Here is a 22,171-nt window from a genome sequence, read left to right as displayed (position 1 = left end):
GACAGCGTATATCTCTTTAATTCTATCTCCATCAATCAAGAAGGCTTTGTCTTACGCAAAATTTTGGTCAATTCTGAATTATATATCTATACTAATATTATAAAGCCCAAGAGTTTGTTTTTTTGGTTGAACGCGCTTATCTCAGGAACTACAATGAATATGAAACAAGGACTATCAGGAAAGGAGGGTCACATTTGAAAAAAATCTTTTGGTATTGGATAGCAGATTTATTGAGGAAGACTATGCTATATACCATAACGCTATGACTAATAGGAGGGGAGGGGAGTCAATGAGAAATGAAAAATGTGCGCTGTGTAAACGGTTAAAGTATCCCAAAAATCATACGTGACAAAATTTATTAAATAGCCGATCGAAGACGGGACGAGTAGTTAGTCTGTTATACAATATTTTTTTTGTAGTAAAATTAACAGCCCGTAAATGCTGGGTGATAATTTCTTCTCTTTGTAAGGGAAATAAGGGGAGAAGGGGTTCCATGTGACAGACACGTTGTTCACGAAGTTTTTCTTTAACATCGACCTCGAGTTGAATTAATGAATGAACGAACATATAAACATGAAACATGTCAGAATTTGATGCACGTAGCTTATAATAATAAAACATATAATATTATGATAATATTAATAATTATTTCGTCAAAAATTTGTAGATTCCATTTATAACGGATACATGGTTTAAGAGCGTAGTTTGTCAGCGTGGGAATTAATTTTAGAACACACACATAGGTACTTTTCAATAATACAGATGCATTGTGCAGTGTATCGTACGCATCCCCGGAGATAATTAGTTGCTTGTTTTCGGTGCAACGAATAAATTAAATTTTCATTGCACGTTCATAACGTAGGATTTATAAAAATACATTTAAGTACGAGTAATGTATTAGCTATAAGGTTGTCACTCGCAAACGCAATTATAAATTATTTGTTAGCATAGGGTGCGGTCAGAGTGCAATAAGATGCCAAATATTCATTATGATTTTTATTGTTTCAACTGCTTTCGTCTAACTAAATAATAATAATTATTTTCTTGATATTTTAAGGTTGGTAGATATACCGAATTAAATTAAAGTAAAGACACATTAAATAATCACTTCTTAAATTTTATAAATATAAATAACGAAGTTAAATATAATTTTTTTCAATACTCTATTTTTAAGTAAAATATTCGAAAAAAATATTTTAAATCAACTTCTCGTCCATTTCGGTACAAATACTATTTTTCATAGTGAGCAATTCGGTTTTACAAGAGGTCGCTCGACAACTGATGCGAGAATAGCACTTCTTAAACATATTTACGATGCTTGACAAAAATCACAGAATGCTATTGGAGTATTCTGTGATTTGTCTAAAGCATTTGATTGTGTAGAACACGAGACGAAAAAAAATAATTAAAAAAAATGAGAGGAAAAAACTGACTATGACGATGTGAACGGTGCATTATCACAGATACACGATTGGTTTACAGTAAATAATTTAGTTTTGAATACTCAAAAACGAAATGTGTAGTTTTTACCCTACCCAATGTTAGATAGCAAAATTATAATATATCTTTAAATGGTGGCCGTCTTGATGTAGCCAATACTACGGTTTTTTTTGGGAATAGCATTGGATTCCAAACTTCAGTGGAGTCCTCATTTATCGTCCCTGACAGGAAGACTCAGCTCCGCAGCATAAAAATTAACAATTGTGTCCCACGACACTCGCGCCCCACCCTTATGCTAACTTGTCTATGTGTGCGTAGACGTTTTGCGAAATTATAAGAGTCGGCTCGAAATAAAAATTGACGTGCTCTCACCTTGGGCTCTGGGGAGGGACTGAAAATTTATTGACAGCGATGTCGAATAATAAGTCAAAACCGTCAAATTATTTTCTCCATACTAAAATGTATGGACGACGAATGCCAAAAAGTAAGCAATATTTAAATAAAAATTACTATAATATTGTGAGATATAATAGAAATTGAACACGGTGAACTTATTATTTACACTTCTGTGTCCCCATTTAACCAAAAATACATATATAAACTAGTCGCTAAATAGCTTAAAAAATGTTAATAGAAAAGGTCGATTTCAGTGTTTGGAGTGATGTTGACGATTAATTTACCAGGTTATTGATACAAATTTTATAAATATCATGCGGTGAAACTTGAGATATATCTATTGAGATACTGAATGTATTTTTTTATCCATAATCAATGCTCCAGTTTTAAGATATTTTAAAAACAGTAAGCGCTATTTTGGCGTTCCGCAAGGACTGTCCTCTTAAAGAAGTTTATTTCCAAAAAGAACAAAGTTCGCTTACAAAGGAAATTTTAAAATTATAACTACAATTAAGATATTACAAATAATAAACAGTAGTGATATCAAACAAGATCAGTTAAATCCTCTAATATATGGGTTCTTAATCGTTTTTTAAATATATTTAGAGATTTTGAATTTACAACACTTAGAGGCAAAGAGTTATACAGCTGTACATACATAATATTATGTTCCAATTATAAATCCAGTTGTAAGACCAGTTGGCGCATATCACATGGAAATCTACGACCTAGTGTATAATAGCATCCATGGAATAAAAAGACATATAATTCCATAGTCATATCCCATAAAACGTGCTTCTATAAAAAACATTTACAATGCAATATGTCTTCTATTGTGCGATATATTTATGGCATCTTGAGTCACTTCTGAATATTGGATCATAGATCAAGCATCTGGGGAGCGAGAATGGATTCCTTGGGAAATAACACGTACCTATCAGACTTTGATCTATTGTCCCGTTTTGTCACGTAGTGGTACAGCAGGTTGATAGACCTCTGAATATAGAATAAAGATAAAAACCTGGTGTTTTAAAGATTGACCCAGTAAAATAGGATTGTTTATAGATATAAATTTCTATCTATATCTAAATAAATGGATAGATAAATAGATATAGATAAAAATTGGATTTAATGATGAATTTACCAGTAACTTTGGTTTTTTTTTTTTTTATATTAGAGGTGGCAAACGAGCACGAGGCTCACCTGATGGAAAGTGACTATCACCGCTCATGGACATCTGCAACACCGGGGGGCTTGCAGGTGCGTTGCCGGCATTTCAGGAAAGAGTACGCTCATTTCTTGAAGGTTCCCAAGTCGTATCGGTTCGGAAAAACCGTAATAATAAAATTGGTAACAAACGGACGTCGTTTGAAAAAATGGTAACTAGTGATTTTTCTCAGATTCTAGTTAGAAGCACTAGAATCTATAGTCGGAATCGATAGTAGATTTAGATTCGATTTGATCCTATATCACAACGATTTAAAAGTACTCATAAGAATTACGGCTGTATCGAATAAAGTATATTTTAATTTAGGATTTAATCGTTAACTCAATTATATGAAAAGATTGAAATAAATAAATAAAAAAAAAACAATATAAAGGATTAAATAAAAATCGATATGAAATTAATTAAAACATCAAACTTATAAAAGCGGACAAGCTATTTTCTCTTCTGAAAAACAAGTCTGTTAGCAAAAAGCAGAAACGAAATAAACAAGACACAATAATAAAAGACCACACAAAGGAAACAAAAGACGCAAAACCATTTGCATTTATGCAGAGCGTATAAACATGGGCAAATCTGTGAAAATCCACTTGCGAAAGCAATGATTCAGTCTGTATGCCGTTAAGCCAATTTGAGTACTAGTAGACTGGAAATAGGTTTTGAATTGGCGTGAATGGTGGCGTGAGGACTCGCTGAGGGCGTGTGTTGACCACAATACATGCACTAAAAATTAAGGGCATATCCAATAGCAAGAGGGTAATTTCATATGATTTTTATTTGGTATGTCTTAAATTCTTAATCCTTTGCTGATTATAGGTACACTTTAAAACATTCTGTCTACTCATCATGTACGAATAGACACTTTTTAATTTACCAATATAAAAAAAATGTTAATTAATAATTTATTTGAGTCATATATTTTAAAACTGCTCATACTTTTGGCTTGCCTTAAAGTTGTATATCCCGAGACCTTTGCTTGAAATTCCTCTATAAAACATAATCTAGTAAACTAAAATAACAAAAAATACAGTCTAATTCTTCACGTAGAATTTACCTTAGTATTTAGTAAGACGATAAGAATATTAATATGGGAACGAATGTACAAATATCAGTTACTCAATAATTGTCTTATACAGATGACGTCATACTCTGATAAAATAACACATTATCTGTATAAACGGACGAAGTATTTACATCAGGCATGAATATAAATATAATTGGAAAGTGAGCTTGTTTGTTATGCTTTTATTTCTTAATTATTACATCAACTGTCTCACGTGTATAGCTGTATAACTACAACTGATATTTCATTGAAATAATAATTGAACAAATGTTTTAATACATTTGAAAACAATTGGTTTAATATGATGTCGTGTTCTATTTGCGCGGGTTTAAATTACGGATTATTGTTATTTATAAAAAAATGACATTAATAAAGTATTCATTTTGGATTAAATAGGATTAAAAATATATTTTAAATAGTCATCGTAGCCACGGTTAGTGTTAGTTTATATTATTGGATATAAATATGATATTTTAATATTAAATCATAAAGATACTAATTTAGTAGACGTTTATTTTATATATTACTATGTAATAAAAATTTACTATATGTTATACGTAAAATTATCATATTAGAAAATGTTAATAAAATAAAAAGGAAATTGTAAACAAATTGTATTTTCACCTAATTATAAAATTAAATGCGTGACATAATCGCTAACCGTTCGTCGTGCCTTTACAACTGTCAGAGCGGTTGAAAAATGTCAGCTCACAGCCGGAATGCGAATCGTGCAAATACGGTTTTATGCGGTTGACAGATTTTTCCATGAAATTTGAAAGATGCAGCGTGAAATTTTATTCAGTAGCTTTAGAGGTGTTTAAAAATAGAATACCAGGTGATAATATAATAAACAAATACATAATCTGTGGTGGAGCAGAAACGACTTCGCTTTCATTTGATACGTGATGTACACCGAATCGTAAGTGCTATTCTGTCAGAACTCACGTCGTATCTCGTAAAAGTTTAAGAACGGACTTACGGTGATACGTTATTTTGAAGCGTGTATTCTTACATACATACATTAGTAGCCTGTAAATTTCCCACTGCTGGGCTAAGGCATCCTCTCCCTTTGAGGAGAAGGTTTGGATATTCCATCACACTGCTCCAATGCGGGTGGATTACACATGTGACAGAATTTCGTTGAAATTAGACACATGCAGGTTTCCTCACGATGTTTTCCTTCACCGCCGAGCACGAGATGAATTATAAAAACAAATTAAGCACATGAAAATTCAGTGGTGCCTGCCTGGGTCTGAAATCGAAATCATCGGTTAGATGCACGCGTTCTAACCACTGGACCATCTCGATACAGCCTTATGTTGTATGTTTCGCTGGTTTTTAATTAATAATTAACTACTAAGTAATTTTTGCTTGGTGTTAGCCTTGGTTGGTACTGCCATTCAACATTCACAACACATTCTCCAATTATATTTTACCGCTAACCAACAACAATGAGTTTTGTTGCTGAAGCCAACGTGAGCCAGTGCAGCTACAGGCATAAGAGGCATAGCATCCTAGTTCCCAAGGTTGATGCTTTGTGGTCTATGGATTAGTTATTATTGCGCTATGACCACTTACCATCAGGTAGCTATTTGCGAGTCCTACCTACCTTGAAATAACTATCATATCGATACCCATTTTCTACTTCCCATATATTGGTGTTGCTAGCCCAAAACTTCATTTTGGCATTTTCTTCTAATTTAAATAATAAAAAATACACATATTGTACACAATAAATTACATTTATCTATCGGTTCAGTGAAATAATTAATATAACATGATAAAACTTTTTTTAAATGTCAAATAATAACAATTTACTTTAATTTTGTTTACGTTTTTCCTTTTTTTTCTTATACAGCCCAGCTCATTAACCGGCCAGTAATTCCTTTTCGCTCATATTTTTTTTTAAATTGTATCAATTTAGTAAGTTGCAATTAAGAATCCTCTTTAATTTTCTGCACTTCTACGGCTGGAGCTCTTCAAAATGAGACCATAACCAATTTTGTATTTGCAGCTATCGTCTCATAACAACTCAGACAGAAATCTACTTATGCTATTAATATATAAGATTTACAAGATTCACGTCTTACTTCTTCTTTTACAACAGCACAGAAAAAGACAAAGCACTACTTAACACTCCTCCCACCTCACACGAAAACATTTTAATATCCTTGTGTTAATAAAAAACAAAATCAACGCGGAAAGACACAGTCAGCGTTAAGTGGAGCGATAAAAATGTGTAGGCCCCGTTTGATATTCACGCCCGTTTTATTTGTCGAGAATCAAAAAAATATATATTTTCCGGAGTCTTGTTATTTATATCTAAAACATTGGGCCGTTTGTTTTCTAGATTGAACCGAGGCTTTTTTTACATAAACGATAAATTGGACTTAAATAAAATTTATATGTGTGCACGTTTTGAATGTTGACATTTGATTCTTTCTATTTAAATGGTTTGATTCGTCTCCTGTAATACTATATGGGATACATTTTTAGCTTATGTAGAGAAGAACTACTTAATCAATGTACTAATTATATTATTTAATAATGTATTAATTAAAAACCAGAAGATGCGGCGGGTTTCGGTAAAGGTTTTAGTATCCAATGTTATTTTTAAAGGAGCTGCAACTCCCCTATTTTCTTATTTTAATAAGGAAAGGGGAAAAATAACTGTTGCTATATAGTAAGACTTAATGTAATTCAAATTAGTTTACTAATTTACTAATAACAGATCTTAAATATCCTCCTCAGAGGACAGGTTTGAGTTCATATCATCACACAGCTCCAGTGAGTTTAAAGAAAACTTTATACGACACATATGTCCATTTGCTCACAATGTTTTTCATCTCGAGGCTAATTATTAAAATAAATTAAGCATATGACGACCTCCGTGGTCGAGTAGTGCGTACACCGGTTTTCATGGGTAGGCCACTTCGAGGTCCCGGGTTCGATTCCCGGCCGAGTCCATGTAGAAAAAGTTCGTTAGTTTTCTATGTTGTCTTGGGTCGGGGTGTATGTGGTACCGTCGCTACTTCTGATTTTCCATAACACAAGTGCTTTAGCAACTTACATTGGGATCAGAGTGATGTATGTGATGTTGTCCAATATTTATTTATTTATATGATACCTTAGTGGTTCTTACCTGGGTTTGAAACCACGTACTTCGTTTAAGACTCACGTGTTCTACTATTTATTAAGCCAGAACGAGCAAGGGTCTCATTGCCCACGCATCTCGAACAGTTAAAGTACGTAGGCCCAAATTTATATTATATATTAGTAAATAAATACATTTATTGTAAAGGTACCTGATTTATAATATATTCAACTATACAATATTTTTTTACTATTATTTTATAACTGGACTATAAGGGAAAAGTTTTCTTCTAATGTCCTTTAACATAAGATTTAAATGTATTTATTAGCATAATTTTACCATAACAACGAATACCTTGCTCCATGAATGTCATGGAGTCGGTGGATCAATTTAAAGGAGTCGGAAACTATTTACAATTATTAGCTAATTTATACGTAAGTAGTAAGGTTAATCGTAGTTTTTACATGTAACTTTTGTTATTTGTAAGTTATAATACTTCGAATTATGCTAAAGTTTAAATTTATGCAATATTTAGCGTTTAGGAGTCACATTTATCCTAACATTCGAGTTCGCAATAACGAAAATATATTCCTTCGAAGTTTGAGAATAAACAGTATGTTGTGGTAACTTATACGGAGGAATAACTACAAAGTTTGCGAAATACTATATTGTAAAGGATATTTTCACGTAACGTTGTTTTTTTTCGGGTAATTTGTTCTGAAAATACAAGTCGAAGTCATTTTTCGAATGTTTAATAGATTTCTATTATAAGAATAATATATTTTTTAGATTATTTGAGAGATTTTATTATATTTGGTGAATAAGGTTTGCGATAGATTAAAAAGCTAAGTCTGAAAACGATCTGCGTGTCTAGACATTTCTCATACAATTGATGTGAACTAAGCGTTTTGAAGATTCCCAAAATTAAATTTTAATAGGGAATGAAATTTTCTACAGGCAACGAATTTATATTTTAGGGTCGAAAATTCTTTAAATGTTTTATTTTTTCTTTTTAATATGAATCTTATTTATGACCGCACTCAAAATTGTAATAAATAATTGCAGTCAAATTCATGGGAGCGAATTTTCTTAGGGCTTCGGGCAAGCTCTTTTGGACCAACAATAAAGAAACATTATTTTCAAAATTAAAAATATATAGTAGGCATGTCCCAGGTAAATATATATGTATTTGTTAATGTAATTTAAACTTTTATTATTCATCTTGAATGTCAATCAAATAATTAATCAGTTTAACAGCATTGTTCTGATTAAACTTTTGTCTCTTACTCCAAAAATCTGAAGGAACGACAAATCTGACTCGAACGGAAAGTGTTGAGATGGAAAACAACAGCTGACGTGTTTTCTGTGGCACGACATTATATAATTATGAGCAGTCATAAAACCAGCAGTAATCGTATTGTAACGAATAAGTGTTTTCTGAGCCTTATTTTTATCTAACGTCCGATATGTAAAAAATAACCCGCACCAATTGTGATGGTACTGTAATTCTAGATAACGCAATAATAAATCGTTAGTCGTTATTTTAGTGGTTGACATGAAAAGCTGCAGATCATGTGGTTCAAATGGCAGGTCAGCTCTGTGAAATTTATTGCGTCGTTCTGTCTAGAAGTAGCGACACGGAGTTCAAAAGTTGGCCATGTTCTTGTTGTTTGTTTTGCGTCTCGTGCCTGACTTCTCTCGTCCCTTCGGAATCGCAAAACGACATAATACATTGTACCTACAGTAGGCAGTAATACCTCTTGACTTTGAAATTAGCCACTGTTTCCAAAACCTGGAAAAGATGGCTATAAAAAATAGTAATTTTAAGAAGAAACTCATATAAGTCGCTATAATATTGAAAATAATTATCTGATATCCCTCAATTACTTAGGTAAATACAAATTATCATACGTGTAAAATGATTCAAGCCTCGATAACTCTTTGCTTTTACGTACATCAATAGGAATCTTTGATATCGATATACGGTATTCTGTTTGTCGAGTTCATGGTACATTCGGCACCAACCACTTTCATTTATGCATCTCGTGTTTGTGGAGAGAGCAACAAATTGAAAACCACTATAAAGGTGAGAGAAAAAAATGTTTGGAACGAGATTGTGGACAGAAACTTCACACGTTCGTTTTGGCACTTTTTCCAGATCCAGTTCTGAACAAAGGTGAATATAAGTAATATAATATAATTATTATACATATAATGTTCGATAGTTTTTTACTTTATATAAATAAATATATATATAATTATACATATAAGCGAAAGAAGGTAAGCCATAGGCAACTCGTCAAATGATATAAATATTAATATTGTAAGAAATATACCATCATAAGTATCCATAATAAATTTAAATCACAATATAAATACATTTTATTCAAGTTGTTACTTTTTCAAGATGATTATTTAACGTTACCGCTCGGTTCAGAATGTTGGTTGCCGAGGAGAACCGTCAAGAAATTCAAAGTTCTGTTCTCCAATTCGATTACAATTTAATTATAATTCATCGCAAGTGAACAAACTAACTACACTCTGTAGAAGTTGCTGTTTTCCTTTGGGCACGTTAAACAAACCGAATTTTGTTTTATTAGTTTTGTTAACCAAATTGTTATAAACCATCTATGTATCCCTGATAATGTATTATTTATTGTTTGATTCAATAAATAATAAGATAGTTTTGAGTATCATTCGTAAATAGAATAGAATAAAAAGTAACTAACAAAAATGGACTTCAAATTGATCCTTGTGACACGCCCACTTTAAGTAAAAAATCAGATGACATTCCATTGCGATGTTATTCTATTAAAATAATATTGAGTTATTTAGATAAAATATAAGCAATAAGATTAAGCGATTTTCATTTAACATTGTAATGTTCGAGCGCAAATAAACGTATTTAATATGATACACAATTAAATGCTTTTGATAAATCGCAAAATATACCTAAAGTATTATCAAATATTGCTTACTTATATTTAGGCTGAAACGTAGCGTGTTCCTTATTTAACTCATTCAAACTTCAAACCAATAGCAATGCTTAAAAAAAAATAAAGTACATAGGTTTCATATTAAAGTTAAGGTACATTAGTAAACATTAATAAAAACAAAAGTTCGAAAAGTCCTAGCGAAAAGCAAAAACAGTAAACAGTTCCATACGAATACGTCCATTTGAGAAACGTTTAATTTCGAAACGTACTCAAATTCAAAACAAAACTCAAATGAAAATGTGTTTCGCTAAAATAATGACTGCCAAAAATTCGTAACCACACTGTGACAAAATTTATTCGCAATAATCAACTATTGAATGGCACTTACCATTTAATGGATATCTGAGATCAATCTTGGATCCATTATTGGAAATGAGACAAAATCGAGCCTGTCTATCTTCAAGGTTTTCAAGAGGAAGCCATATTTAAAGGTCATATAAAGCATTAGGTCATCGTAGTGTCTGAATAAAAGATCATATTTTAAGAAGCATTTTTACGTTTTTTTTTGCAAATGAGTTTAAATAATTTCACTTACATTTATTTTTTATATGAATAAGTGTATAGATTACCTGATGGTAAGTGATGACCAACGGCCATAGACATCGGCACTGTATACTATGATATGTCTATTCCGTACACCACCAACCTTGGCAACTAAGATGTGATGGGCGTGGGTGTTACACCACATACACAAAGGGCTCACTCAGCCTTCAAACCGGAACACAAAAATACTATTGCTGATTGGTGGTAACACATTTGATGAGTGGTTGGTACCTAGATGGGCTTGTACAAAACTCTATCCCCAATCAATGCACCAATTTATTGGATGTAATAAATTTAAAAATGATATCGCCTCTTTCAGACTGAGAGGATCATAGTTTAGCATCATATTTGAATAGTATTTTGATCAAAATATTTCCAATTTATTTGCATAAAAGAATTAAACGGAATGCAATGCAGAAAACCTGAATCATATTTAATACACGGGCAAGAATAGATTTATCGAAACAGCGGTACAATCTGATTTTAAATGTTATCCAATTAGTCCAACGAATAATGTTTATCATATTTTATTTGTGTATTGAATTTTATGCTGCTGTTTTAGAAATATATATATAGGTCGACCGTCACGCTATGAGCATAAAAGGGGGCATTATGTGAGATATAAAAAAATATTAATATCTAAATAACCTTAAGAACCTTATCCAATTATAACTGTAATAAATATAGTATCGTATGTTTTAATTTTAATTTTAAATATTATAATAAAAACCAGCGAAACATACAACAAGAATAAGGCTGTATCGAGATGGCCCAGTGGTTAAAACGCGTGCATCTTAACCGATGATTGCGGGTTCAAACCCAGGCAGGCACCACTGAGTTTTCATGTGCTTGATTTGTGTTTATAATTCATCGTGAAAACATCGTGAGGAAACCTGCATGTGTCTAATTTCAACGAAATTCTGCTACATGTGTATACACAACATACGAATACAACCTCCTTAGAATAGCTTTTAGAACCATGTGTTAATTGATTTAGATTATTAGTATTAAACTATCTTGTGGCTAAAAATACCCTAGCAGTAGGTATCAGACTATAGAATAGCACTTCTTACTGATGATGATGGTGATGGTGACGTCACGATGTCTTACAAAAATAATCATCAATAAATCGTACTGTTAATGGTGTTTAAATAACTAATTCTTATTTTAAATTCAAATTAATATTAAAATAATTTATCATGTTACCAGATAATCTCGTCTGGGAACTCTGTCTGTTAAAGATTATTTTAATTAATCTCTTTAATCTCAGTTTGAAGCCAGATTTATTTCTCATTTGTTTTTCAAATAAGATGTTCTAAATTGCAAAGATAATAGAGAAAATAATTAAAAAATATATTGGGCTCGTCCGGGATTTGAACCCGGGACCTCTCGCACCCTAAGCGAAAATCATACCCCTAGACCAACGAGCCACTCATTACAACCGATGAAATAATCTTATTTAATTTTACAACTAATAATGATTTCCTTTCACTTACGACGCGTTATCTTTGAAACCGATCGATTTATTGCACAGCTTAAGCAGTTTATTGTTATCAATATGTCGCAAGATGTGTAATAAAAATTTGTGTATTATATAAAATTATTTCTATTACTATTATTATATAAAATTATTGGTGGTATACCAAGCAAAAAGTACGTACTTGCTTGATTGTAGGGTTGTGTGTAAGGCCGGACGGGTAGCTGCCACCCACTCGTCATACTCACAAAGATACCCATTAGCTAAACAGCAATACTTAGCATTGTTGTGTTCCGGCTTAAAGTTTGGGTGAGCCAGTTTAACAAGCATAAGGGACATATCTTAAGCTCATATCTTATCTCCCGAGGTCAGTAGCTGATCAGTGATGCAAGTAATGTCAACGGTAGACAACTTACCATCAAGTTACCCATTTTGTCGTCCGCATACCTACTTATATCAAATCAAATCAAATCAAAACAAATAACTCTTTATTGTATACCAATAACACATACATTAGTCAAATTCAAGAAAGATGCACAAGAGGCAACCTTATCGCTAAAACAGCGAGACGTATCATTTTGTATGTTACCCAACAGATATTAATTTTAAGTGCTTAGTGATATGTTGATGGTGTAACTTTTCCAATAAAAAAATAAATAAATAAAAATCTCTTCCAGGCCTCAGTCTCTACCTCGAGGTAGAGGATAGACCTTTCAGTCACAATTTTAAAGATTTAATTTAATTTAACAAAACCGACTTCAAGTTATTATTAACAGTCTCACTCAAAATATACATAATATAATGAATACACGTGTTTATGTTTGAGATGAAAGTGTCAATTATCTGTTTTATCTCAGAGTCGAGCATTAACAAACACATCCATCTGGATACGCTGGCTTCCTCCATATCTTGGCTCTCATCCAGGCAACACAATCGAGGCACTAAGTAAGTCATCTCGGTTGACACTGAAATATTTCGGCAAATGATTGTGTCATAATGACCGAACATGTTTTCCTTCAAATGTTTTATTGGATATACTTTTTTAATTTATAACATGATGAGAGATTTTTTATGGTACATTCACAATGGGTTACATGGAAACTATGTAATGGAGTTACTAGCTAAACAGCCTGTTAAATGTCACATTAACAGTCTGTAAATTTCCCACTGCTGGGCTAAGGCCTCCTCTCCCTTTGAGGAGAATGTCTTGTAGCATATTCCACCACGCTGCTCCAATGCGGGTTGATGGAATACACGTGTGGCAGAATTTCTTTGAAATTAGACACATGCAGGTTTCCTCACGATGTTTTCCTTCACCGCCGAGCACGAGATGAATAATAAAAACACATTAAGCACATAAAAATTCAGTGGTGCTTGCCTGGGTTTGAACCCGTAATCATCGGTTAAGATGCACGCGTTCTAACCACTGGGCCATGTCGGCTCTATTATTAATATAATAATTAAGTTTCAAGTCGTACGAATTAGATAACTTCACACTGTATCTTATTTAACGAATGTTTTAATATTCTGCGTATGTTATGGTAGTATGTATAAGCAGGAAATATATTTATCATAATAATGATTATTATTTTATTGTAATTAAAAACTATTTTTTAATAACGACGAAGACGTTCAACTTCTCACGTTCGTTCATAAGTACACGTACATTTTCTAAGTCAAAATTATTGTCTTGATTTAAGTCAGCAAAATATTTTCGTCACGAAAGCAAATAATTATTATAATTAAATTCTAGAGTAATTATGCAAAACAACGAAATGATCAAGTAGATAGATCACGCTAATCATAGCTTAAGACAAGTTCGTATTGTTACAATTTGTTGAAGTTACAATGAGAATCGAATCGTATTAAACCAAGGACTTTTATCAAGATATTTATTACTACTATTTTAAAAGAAGCACGATGGCGCTGTAGATATAATATATTTATGTGAACCGATGATCAGGGATTCAAATCGGTCAAGCATCACTGAGTTTTTATTCTTTTGCAAATTATTGCAAGAAAACCTCCATGTATTGGACAAAATTCTGGCTCATGTGAATCTGTAAAATTTCGAAGGATCGTCGTGTTTATATGATGTCCAGACCATCTCCGAAAGAGAGGACATTTGCTTAGCAAAGGGATATTCTCAGGCTGTTACTGTAAGATTGAAAGAATAAGACATACTATAAACAACAATAAAAACTATAAGGAAAGTCAACGAAGACAAGACATATAGCCTCCGGGTAAAGCTGTATAAGGCTTGTAACGCCCGGTTAAGATATTCAAAAAACGGTTCGATTCGCTAAAACGTGGTATAATTTTCTAGTAATTATTTTTTGACCATTTTGATCCATAAGTGTCACGCCCGAAACCAATTACGCATTGAAGACAACTGTATTATCCGTAAGCAAAATTAATCGTTTCTTAAACATAGTATGATAAAACAAAAACTATAAGTTAAATCCACGAAGACAATACGGAGACATATCGCTAGCATCCGGTTTATATAAGGCTTCTAAGACCTGGTCATTATATACAAAAGTTTGCTTTTCTAATTTAAACAATTTTTAAACAATTACGTCGTCTAATTCTACTAACCCTAAGCAAAACGCTCTTCTCTTGAATACAGTTACGGAGTATACCAATGATACTTCAGATGATGAAAATAAGCATGCTACTAAAATGTGTTATTTCTGATAACATAATAAACGCTATTGAAATATCTAAGCCAGGGGCATAATTCACATTTGATCGTCCATCTGGTTTCTGTAAGTAAGAAATGTTCTCGGTATTTTATGCGAGTTAGGGTTGGATGTGAGGCCGGGAAATTGGTAAATCAATGCGAATAGAAATAATGTCAGTATTACTTTTTACTAAACTGACCTAAAAGTTGGCATAGATATTTTTGTTCGTTGAACGGATGGTTGTGTGCTGTTTTATTAAAAAAAAAAATGGGTGATATATGAAAATAATTCAATATTTCTTTGTCCTCATTCTAATCGTGTGAAGCCGGGACGGGTAGTCAGTTCACAAAAAGTTTGAGGGTGATATTTTAAAGACCTACCAAAGATAAATTAAATTTCAAACAAATTCCTAACTAACTAAACTTAAATGAACGCACTGACTTAGAATGTGTCTCATCTGAACAAAACCGACGGGAGTCACTTGTTCTTTACATATACATATATTAATGTTATATACATATATAATGCGGCATTCTTGGCCTTGTCTCGTTTATAAGTTAAACATAAAAATTATTATTCAATACAGTTTAAACAATTACACTTTTGTATTGAAGAACCTCAGCGGGACTTTGTTTATATACGAGGTTTTTTTCAACAGTTGTATTTACTATATGATTACGTAACGAAGGCGGACAAGCAAATGTGCCACCTGATGGTAAGTGACATGACCATTATGTCCCATGTGCCTGCAGTTACAATGGCTCACTCATCCTTCAAACCGGACCACAACTATACCGAGTACTGCTGTTTGGTGGTAGAATGTCCATACCATACCTGCTACCAAGTAATCGTAGTACTAAGCTTGCAGCTCCGAAGCCCAGAATACGAACTCTTGGTTGGTTCCATAAAAATATTATTGGGTTTATCAGAGCAGTAGTCAGGCAGTTATCAGTGTCTGTCTTTGAATTATTTTCGGTCGTGTCATATTTTAATAATATATGTTTGCGCTTTCACTTGTATGCTATATAATGCCTTATGCAGGTAGCTAGACTCATAACTAGAAGTAGTCGAGGTTAGTCAGGAGAACACATATTCTCGTCATAATTTTAAACAGCCGCTAACTAATAACTAACTTATCTGAAATTGAATTCAAATTCCATTATCCGTTTCAGTAATATATGGTGGCGATTAATATTGTATTATTTAGTAGATGTTTAATTAAACTCCCTCTAATAGCCTAATTAACTATCATTTGGATATAGTCCAGAATCGCATTGATCGAGGAATTTTACTAATATATAAGCTTATAAAGCTGTGATCATTAAAACCCAATTAGACGAACAGAAAATTTTAAGGCAATTTTTCTACCGAACCCCCCCCCCCCCCCCCACACTAATGTCGAACAGAATACCACAGATTGTTAGTGAATAGCTCAGAACTGGGTATATGGGATGAGCCCAAAAATTTAATAATATTTACCTGCGATAAAAGCGCATTATACTTTGTATACTGTCATCAGATATGCTTCTATATTTTGATGTTTGTTTCGTTCTCGTTTGAGTACATTTGATGAAACGTCAACTGTTTCGTTTGTTTTCGAAATTTCATTAACGTTGTAATCTCGACCGCTAACCAATTTCCTTCAAACCTTTTCCACGCTACGTGACATTGTGGAAATAATTTGGCCGCTCTTGGCACAATTGAAAGCAACTTAATAAAGAATCGCATTGAACTGACTTTAGAATTTCAACAAATTCTATTAAGAAATATTTCAACTCCCTTAAGAATTTATCGGTAATTCTTTTCTCTTCATTAATTACTTCGCGCATAGCACTCTTTAGCGAAGCGATTAAAATGGTAACTGAAACGATAAACAATATGAATTACAATTATTAAAAACTAAAAAACTTGGAAATGTAATGGAGCTCCCATTATCCGCCTTTAGGTTCTGTCATTAGATCAGATCAGATTATTTTTAAGAAATTGAACACGAAACCTATCAATCAACAACATTATACTTAGCAAGCTAACCAACGAAATGAGTATCATTTCTCTGTCAAAATACAAACAATATGATACCCAAAGAGTGATTACCAACTCATTAAACTCCGTAATTTATTATTCTAACGAAGTCATAATATATGATATTGTATTACACGGTATTGTTGTTTTGGTGCCCTATTTAAGTCTTGAAATACTTTTTAAAAGGCGAAACGGCAATTTTAATTAAAAACAATTGCTTATTTGTCTTTTAATGTTCGAAATTCAAAGTAATCTAGCAAATTGACAATTTATCTAATTCGCAGTCTCGTTGGAACATTCGATGCCTAAAAAATCCGGCAATTAATTTAAATAGTAATATACGGCCGTGATAATAAAGTATTTCGACAATTTACTTACTTAACTCACTTATTTTCCAATAAACCTTTTTTTCGTAGAACCGGGATGAATGAACAAATAATATGAAAATATATTAACTCAGTCCATCTCGATTCTTACAGTAACAATAGCTAGAATATTATTGGAACTAAATCAGATTTAAGAGATAAACGAACTATTGATAGAAACAATTTAACTGTACACAACGCACCGTCATTAACGGGAATTGAACATTAGAAATTCGAAGCAGACAGTTCAAATTAAACCCAAACTTAAATCTGATTTTCGTTTATTGACGCACAAATTATATTGTCGGAGCTTAATACCCAAATACCGAACAGGGATGAACAATATATAATTATACAAATGGGACAGCAGGATAACGGTGCGTATTTCATTGGACACCGTCCTAAAACTATAGTTTAAGGGGACTATAAATAGCGGTATTATCATGTACGGAGATGATGATGTCCTTGACCGATTTCGGTAACGGCAGTCTTTCGCCAGGAAGGCAAGTACAAGTGTACTCTCTAATCCTTCACTGTAATCCTATCCAAGGACGGCAAATGCGACCGGAAGATTCAAACCGCAGGATCAACTGTTTTAAGTAACTTTTCTTATTTTTTTTGTATCTCAACGACAGAAATAACCTTGTGAATATAAAATTATATAATAAGTCAATTTTGGAGCCGATTGAAATAATTATTACCTGGAAAATATTATTTATATTTAATTTTACAAATCTACTAAAGAAAATTTTTGAATGACTGACTGATATACAATGAACTGCCTAAATCAGCAGGTCTAGCAGTTTGAAACTTTGCTTAGGAATATTTTATGGTGAGCATTAAGATGGATCTCAAAATTCAACGCCTGTGTTGTTTAAATAGGGATGGAATTTTGTGAAATATTTCAATCGGTTTCCAGTAATGATATGTGTTCAGGACATTTGTTACAGGATACGAATGTTGCAAATTTTTCATTTCTGAATGTTAGAAGTATGAAAATAGATTTTTAAGTTTGAGCAAAATATATATAATACAGCCTTTTTCAAAATAAATCACTTAGAGGGTTAAATTGGGAGGAAAGATTGTACTTGAATTATCTTTTTCCGATGTTGGAAATATGAAAAGTACCTGCTTAGACTTCTATGTATTTATGAGCCAAAGTCAGTAGTTAGAGTATATTAAATATAAAACCCATAAGAGTTTCAAATAGAGGATGAAAGTTTATTTAGAAACCTAGGTTAAATGAATAGGGTATAGGCAATGTAACTTACGAAAAATTATAATATTTAAAATTTGGTAGATTTCTCAATAATTTTATGATGTCCCCATCGGGTACACTAGTTATTTACTTAATTATTTATTATGTACTTATATAATTATTAATTATTAATAAACACCAGAGTTTTATATAAGGCGAATTAATTATTTTAATTCAAAGGCACTATTACGTTGTGTTAATTTACTAGAATATGTAAGTATAGGCAACACAAGCCTTGTATCTCTTTGTGAGTTGTTCAAAGTCGCTGTCAGCACTTCGACTATAATATATCTTAGATAATTTTTAAGTGAAAGTACTTTGTCATGTTATGAGCGTGTTCAGTCTGAGCATATATTTCTAGTTTTTACGCAGTTGGCTCGTTGGTCTAGGGGTATGATTTTCGCTTAGGGTGCGAGAGGTCCCGGGTTCAAATCCCGGACGAGCCCAAATTATTTTTTATATATATTTTTATTGATCAGACATATGCCTTGTTTCTTGATTATTTCGCTTATTTTTAAGCTAATTTGATGGTATTTCTTTGTTATATACGTTACTAGCGAAACCTGTGGCTTTACCTCTTTACCTCCTCGAGTGGTGAATACGAAAGTCACCTACGTCCTTTCCTAGGATAAAACTATCTCTATTTCAAATTTTATCTAAATCGGTTCAGCGGAACCAAGCGTCAATAGTATTACCTCAACAGACAGAATTACTTTTGCATTTATAATATTAGAATAGATACATTTTGTTCCAAAATTTAAGGGGTTATTTGTTCTTTTCAGTTGTTTTCAGTTCTGCGGGATATGTTTCGATGCGGGATGATGAATGAACGAAGTATTTTCTTTTGATATAGGTTGGCGACGATGGTGAAAACCTGGTAAGTGTTCACCATCGCCGATGGAGGATTAGGCTGTAAGAAATATTAACCATTCCTTATATCTTCGTCTTGTCTCTTTTGCCTGTGGTTACAATGGCTCACTCACCTTCAAACTGGAACACAATAATACTGAGTACTGTTTGGCGGTAGAATATCTGATGAGTGGGTGACGAGTGGGCCTACCTAAAAGGCGTTGCACCTACCACGACCCAATAATAAAAATCTCTAATGCCGTCGACTGGGAGGAAGGTGAATTATATAAAAAAAACTCGAAATCAACGATGACTCTGTATTTGAAGTCAAATTCCTCACTTATCCTGGTGGCTATAAACCAACTCAATTTTTCTCTCTACTTACCCTGATGTGGTTCATTTGCCCAAACGCCTACAGATGTTAAAAAAAAAACACTATCTAATAAAAGCAATAGGTATAGATAGAGCAGTTGAGATTATAAAATCATCATATTTTGCTGACTTTAAAATACAGTGGAAGCCTAGAACGCTGGAGAAATATTGCTCAATTATTAACACAATCTCAGTAAACAGCTAACAGCTTCTTGCGAAGTAAATTATACTAGCATTAGGACTTTGTAACCTCCTCTGCTTATGAATGAAGTTGCAGCTTACTATGTTAAAAACTTCACAAAATATGACTTGCTTTAAAATATAACTTTTAATATCGTGTCAATGATAATTAAGAATCTTAATATTGTTGTGTTCCGGTTTTAAGGGTTAGTGAGCCAGCCTAACTACAGGCATAAGGATTTAACATTTAGTTCCCATGGTAGCGTAATAGCGATGTAAGGAATGGTTAAATTTATGGCACCAATGTCTAAGGGTATTGGTCACCTCTTACCATCAGGTGACCCATTTGTAAAACTCCACCAAGTAATAATATAAAACATAATCAGCCTGTAAATTTCCCACTGTTGGGCTAAGGCCTCCTCTCCCGTTGAGGAGAAGGTATGGAGCATATTCCACCACGCTGCTCCAATGCGGGATAGTGGATACACGTGGCAGAATTTCCTTCACCGTCGAGCACGAGATGAATTATAAATACAAATTAAGCACATGAAAATTCAGTGGTGCCTGCCTGGGTTTGAACCCGAAATCATCGGTTAAGATGCACGCGTTCTAACCACTGGGCCATCTCGGCTCATCTCAGTAATAATATAGACTTGAAATGATTTTCTCCCCAATGGTGACCGTGCTTGTCAAAAATGTTTAAATACATAAAAAATGTTTTTAAAAATATTCATCCTAGATTAACAACTAGTAAGCAGACATAGAATAAGTTGCACACAAGTTAAACGTGATAATAACAGTCAACAGAAAACGCATTATGAACTAAGTATTTTTATCGCAACAAAATAATATAAGCTTATCAAAATATATTAAGTACTCCCTTAAGTACAAACGGAACACGGCACACCACGGTACAGTACACACACAAATCAACGAGTCAGAATGACACTTTATGCATGGGGTGTGCGTAAGCGGCTTTGAGAGATGGTCCGTACATTTTAATACAAAACGAGGGTAAATACTCGTGTATAGCTTTCTAAGCCTCCCTGTAGGCTGGAAGCTTTATATTAATCAAAATAAAACACGGCTAATCCCATTCATAATAATACTCCGGTTGCTCGCTTGGGCAAGTTCAATTAACTAATTACGTAATCTGATATTATTATTATTTTGTGTTGTTTATTTTCTTATGTTATATAAAAATAGGAAGGCAGGCTTCACATCTTATTTCTCAAAGTTCATAGTGTAATGGCGAGCTGAGCTGTGGTAGGTACTATCAAGTATCATTTTTGCCAGACCGCATCAATAAAAAAATCTAAATTATAATGTTTCTTCTGCCTGTTAGTCTGACTCACTCACTTTTCAAATTTGGAACACTATAATACTAACAATTATAGAATATATGATATACATAAGTAACCTACATTAACCTTACCACCAAGATGTCGACGATTCTATCAAAATGAAGATAAGGTTACAAAAAAGATATTTGTAACACAACACATTTTAGATAAGGTATACCAAAACAGCAATGAAAAAAATACATATAATAAATTTTCAAAACAATAAATAATACAAGACTAAATTGAATAGTTCACTTAACCTCTATATGAGCCGAGATGACCCAGTGAGAACGCGTGCATTGCGAGTTGAAATTTAATAATACCACAAAATTTCTGTGTGCTTAATTTGTCTATATACCCACCCAGCTACCCACATTGGGGCAGTGTGGTGGAATAAGATCCAAACCCTCTTCTTAAAGATGAGAAGAATCCATAGCCTTTTTCACGATACTCTACAAATATTATCAATACGTCTCAATGCAAAAATAAACCAAATAAGTATAAATAAAAATAAACTGAAATAACTCAACTGACATAAAAATACAGTCACATGATTGTATATTTTATTCGGAACAAGTTTCCTCACGATGTTTCCCTTCATCGCCGACCATGAAATGAATTACAAACACAAATTAATCACATGAAAACTCAGAAAGGTACCACATTTAACTTAGTTAAAATACACGTGGTCTGAATAAGGATGATTTTTTTTTTATATACATGTATATTTTTGTTATTTTATATTTAATTGTATTGACTTCCTATTACATACCTGTATTGATCTCATTGGATTGTATACTTCCACCTATTTGATTTTAAGTATTTAGTCTTTGTTAAATTTTAATGATTGTGCAATGAACAGCA

The 22,171-nt window shown here is 32.8% G+C and overlaps 1 protein-coding gene and 2 non-coding genes across 3 annotated transcripts in view; 1 reads left to right on the top strand and 2 right to left on the bottom strand.

Moving 5' to 3' along the window:
• Dop2r (Dopamine 2-like receptor) overlaps positions 1-22,171 on the bottom strand; it is a 287,869-nt gene that overhangs the window by 84,826 nt on the left and 180,872 nt on the right. The window lies entirely within an intron of this gene.
• On the bottom strand, positions 12,116-12,187 carry Trnap-agg (transfer RNA proline (anticodon AGG)). The gene has a single exon. It is a non-coding gene; the product is annotated as a tRNA-Pro (tRNA).
• Positions 18,938-19,009, top strand: Trnap-agg (transfer RNA proline (anticodon AGG)). Its single transcript has one exon. It is a non-coding gene; the product is annotated as a tRNA-Pro (tRNA).

Source organism: Vanessa tameamea, chromosome 15 (assembly GCF_037043105.1).
Source record: "Vanessa tameamea isolate UH-Manoa-2023 chromosome 15, ilVanTame1 primary haplotype, whole genome shotgun sequence".
Lineage (NCBI taxonomy): Eukaryota > Metazoa > Arthropoda > Insecta > Lepidoptera > Nymphalidae > Vanessa > Vanessa tameamea.
The sequence above is the reverse complement of the archived record's forward strand: the minus strand, read 5'-3'. Positions and strand labels throughout refer to the sequence as shown.